This window comes from Rattus norvegicus, chromosome 8 (genome assembly GCF_036323735.1).
Source record: "Rattus norvegicus strain BN/NHsdMcwi chromosome 8, GRCr8, whole genome shotgun sequence".
In the NCBI taxonomy this organism is placed as follows: domain Eukaryota; kingdom Metazoa; phylum Chordata; class Mammalia; order Rodentia; family Muridae; genus Rattus; species Rattus norvegicus.
Window position 1 is genome coordinate 78,210,794 of NC_086026.1, and position 4,704 is coordinate 78,215,497.

The 4,704-nt window shown below is 49.7% G+C and overlaps 1 protein-coding gene across 2 annotated transcripts in view; it reads left to right on the forward strand.

The window, feature by feature from the left end:
* Rora (RAR-related orphan receptor A) overlaps positions 1–4,704 on the forward strand; it is a 733,021-nt gene that overhangs the window by 28,084 nt on the left and 700,233 nt on the right.

Sequence of the window (4,704 nt, forward strand, 5' to 3'; positions counted from 1 at the left end):
CTTTTTATTTTCAAAAATCTCCTAGAGAATTACAGACTTGCATATTTTGTAAAGCCCCCACGCTCACATCATACCGTGCCTCTGGCCCTAGTTTGGGTCATTGTATGTACTGGGTTCACTTCTTATGCAGTTTCAGTTTTGGATTGCATATTCATCAGAATTCTTTCCTCAGGATACCCTGTGTATCTTGGATTGGGGAAAGACACCTTGCTCTGTGATATAAGGGTTATGTGCATTCCAAGTCTGGATATGACTGAAGTACCTAATCTGCCTATTTGGGTAATCATGAAGCGGGCTCATTCTGTTTTGAGTTAAATGCATCTTTTCTCATTCTTGATTGGAGAAAGCACAGTGTTCTCGTGGGCTCCCTTTCTGCATCTCCTCAGAAATGTGATAAGCAGGAAGACTGGAAGCTCTTCATCCAGTCACCAACACGGGGCAGACTCAGGCTCATTGAGAAGCCTGCAGGCTACAGAATGGCCCTGTTCCCTCTTACTAAATTTTGCTTGCAGTCAAGTTGCATAGCATGGAGTCCTGGTTGCAGGAATATCTCTATAGAGTTCTCAGATGCCCCCTCTCAGTGTTTCCATAAAACCTGGCTACCACGTGTTGGAAGAAACAGCCTGATGTTACCATTTCCTTATTTTCACATGTATCTGCATGCATATGTGTGTATATGTGCATGTGTGTGCTCTTGCTTGTAGAAGCTAGAGGAGCTTATTTTCCTTCCTTCCTTCCTTCCTTCCTTCTCTCCTTCCTTCCCTCCTTCCTTCCTTCCCCTCCCTCCTTCCCTTCTCCCTTCCATTCTTTCTTTTTAAGACAAGGTCTCTCATTGGTCACTCCACAAGTAGGCTAGGCTGACTGACCAGTGAGTAGACAGTGAGCTCTGGGGTACTCCTGTCTGCTGCTCCAGCAATGGGATTATGAATCCTCCATTGTGTCCCTCCTCCTCCTCCTCCTCCTCTTCCTCTTCCTCCTCCTCCTCTTCCTCCTCCTCCTCCTCCTCCTCCTCTTCCTCCTCCTCCTCTTCCTCCTCCTCCTCCTCCTCCTCCTCCTCCTCCTCCTCCTCCTCCTCCTCCTCCTCCTCCTCCTCCTCCTCCTCCTCCTCTTCTTCTTCTTCTTCTTCTTCTTCTTCTTCTTCTTCTTCTTCTTCTTCTTCTTCTTCTTCTTCTTCTAATTTGAGTTCTGGGGATCAAGCTCAAGTCCTCATTATTGACTGAGCTTCCACTCCAGCCCCTAATACTCTACTTTTAAGCAAGCAACAGATTGGCAGCTATGCACAGAAATGCCTTGAACTGTAGACCCTCACAGAATTTGATAAGCTGGGTCAGTGGGTTGTGACCCTACCTGGGCACTGAAGTCCGATCTGCAGTAACTACCATCCTTGGCATTTGTGTGAGCTGCTTTCAAGATGCGCCTCATCTTTCCACATGAAAACCCAACTGTGAGTCTTGAAGGCAGCGTGGACAGTAACGATCCCCGTGATGGATTGCTGAGGAAAAGTCACTTCTGTGGCCTTCGATTGCAGGGACAAAAATTACAAAGTCTTGCATTTGTTAAGACAAGTCGGGTTCTGCTTTCTGGTCTCCAAATACACTTTGCATTTTTCTTTTCTCTGGGACCGTCAATTTAATTCAGGAATGATCTAATTATGAGGCTGTGAATCGGATTCTCTGGATGGTAAGTGTGGAGTACCCTGGGAGAAGTCCTGGCAGATGGTTAGTTCAGAGTGAATTTACCTTGGGACTGGGGCTTTAGACTGACAGCTTTTTTCACTCAATTAAGTGCAACAACTGCCAAAAGGACAGCATTGAACTTGATGCAAATCGCCACTGTCACCAGTGCTGATAAAGCTGGGTCCCCAGTCAGCTGAATTTGGAAGGGTGTCTGAAGGCACCACATGGTGAGGGGGAAACAAAGCTTGGTGCAGAGAGGAGGAAGAGGAGAAAAGGGAGGAAGTGGAGGAGGGAGAGGAGGAGGGAGAAGGAGGAGGAGGGAAGAGGCAGCTCCTCTTTGCAAATGTAGGTATTTGTTTCCCTTTCCAGGTCAGCTGCTTTATTTAGGGCCTCTATTTCAGTTTGCTGTCTGTCCGTGATTCATTAGGTATATCTCCTGCAGTTTGCATCTGTTCTGGGCTTCACATATCCTGCGGTGACTCCGTGTTCCAGAAAGTTAACGTATCGCTCTCTTTATTTGGGGTATGAGATGACCCTACTCTGCACACCTATGCTCGCCTTGAGGACCTCCCAATCTGAAGAAGACGGAGACCTTCTCAGCACATGTGCATTTCCGTTATTAGGGAAGCCTCCCTCCCACCCCAGTGCCCTGCAGCCTTCTAGGCCAGTGTTCAGAAAGCCCTTTACACTTGCCTCTGCCTGGTAGAGGTGACAGACTCTAATCCTTGTCACACTGTATAAGCCTGCCTGCCTTAGGTCTCTTTTCATTCCTCGGAGCTTTTCCTCATGTCAAAGTTTCGGAGATGGCCTCAGTTGGTAAAGTACCAGCTATGCAGGCACAGGGGCCTGAGGTCAATCTCTAGGTAAAACGCCAGGTCTGGCGGTTGGTTAATGCTTGTAAATCGGGAGGCAGAGGCAAGCAGGTTCCTCAAGCTCACTGATTGGCCGTCTTAGCCTATCAGTGATCTCCGTGGCACCGAGAGACCCTGTCTTAAAAGAAAACAACAACAACAAAACAAACAAACAACCCACCCAAAAACCCCAAAACTGAAATGTTCTTTGGCTTACACATGCATGCACATACACATGCACAATCATACATGAACAGATATGAACATACACTCTAGCACATGCCTAGAAAGGAAGGAAGACAAGGAGGGAAGATAGGCTTTTCCTTCTTTCCTCGGTCCCTAATTCTCCCAGACTGGAATTCTGTGGTGGCCAAGGTCAGTACCATAAAGGGTGCTTATGAACGGTACGAGAGTGGCTAGCTTCATAGCTTCTGTAATTTGGACCAGTTGAGGCCACTCGGGGAAGATCCTTCTGGGGTTCCTCTGCTCCACCCACCCCAGGCTGTCATCCGCCTTTGCTTAGTGTGGCCAAGGCCCAGCTGCTCTGCACAGTTCAACCTCTGCTGCTTTTTCTGTTTGACAGCCTGGGGGAGCGGAGCCCGAAATCCCTCCGTCAGGTACAGGCCGTTGTCAGCTTGTTATCAGTTTCCTGATTCCCTGTGTAAGCAGTTTTGATAATCCCTGTCATACATGATTACATCCCTCCCCTGCCCGGGACATCTCACTGTAATTGCTTTGATAAACTCCACCTCAGTCCAGTAGTTTGCTCGGAATACACTTCTACCTTCTCTCTGTGTGACTAAGATGCTTCTGAACTGTTCTGCTCCTGGGGAAAATCAGGCTTTGAGCGTGAGGCCCTTAGCAACAGAGGCCAATCACCCAGGCAGCAGCACTGGCTGGGGGGCCTGGAGGAGGGTCAGGAGCTGGGGACTCCAGCTAAGCTCCAGGGGTCCCAAGGCGGGTTTTTCTTTCTTCAGCTGCTTGGGGACTGGAATTGTCAGTTTCTGTGTGTAGCATTTTCGGGATTCGGAGATTTTTCTTACGCGTGTTCATCTGGTTTCTGGGGTCATTTGACTTACTCTTTTATAACATTAAAAAAATTAACTCAGTGTGTGCGTGCGTGTGCATGCGTGTGTGTGTGCGTGTGTGTGTGTGTGTGCGCGCGTGTGTGGAGGTCAGAGATCTTTGATCATTCTTCGTTTTAATTTCTTTCAGAGTCTCTCACTGAACTCACCATTTCAAGCTGTTGAGCCCCCAAGGATCCTCCTGTTTCCTCCCTCAGCAATGGAATTACAGGTTTCCAGTATTGAACACAGGTCCTCACGATTTACACAGCAAACACTTTACCATCTGAATGAGCCTTCTCTCCACCCTGGAAACCTATCCCTTTAAAAGGAGTGACCTCTCTGGGTCCTTAATCCTGGTTGCTATTCTTTTCACATAAAATCTGGGTACTTTGCTCATCACTCACCCCCCCCACATTGCTCATCACTCACCCCCCCCACATTGCTCATCACTCACCCCCCCCACATTGCTCATCACTCACCCCCCCCACATTGCTCATCACTCACCCCCCCCACATTGCTCATCACTCACCCTCCCACATTGCTCATCACTCACCCCCCCACATTGCTCATCACTCACCCCCCCACATTGCTCATCACTCACCCCCCCCACATTGCTCATCACTCACCCCCCCACATTGCTCATCACTCACCCCCCCACATTGCTCATCACTCACCCCCCCACATTGCTCATCACTCACCCCCCCCACATTGCTCATCACTCACCCCCCCCACATTGCTCATCACTCACCCCCCCACATTGCTCATCACTCACCCCCCCCACATTGCTCATCACTCACCCCCCCCACATTGCTCATCACTCACCCCCCCCACATTGCTCATCACTCACCCCCCCCACATTGCTCATCACTCACCCCCCCCACATTGCTCATCACTCACCCCCCCCACATTGCTCATCACTCACCCCCCCCACATTGCTCATCACTCACCCCCCCCACATTGCTCATCACTCACCCCCCCCACATTGCTCATCACTCACCCCCCCCACATTGCTCATCACTCACCCCCCCACATTGCTCATCACTCACCCCCCCCACATTGCTCATCACTCACCCCCCCCACATTGCTCATCACTCACCCCCCCACATTGCT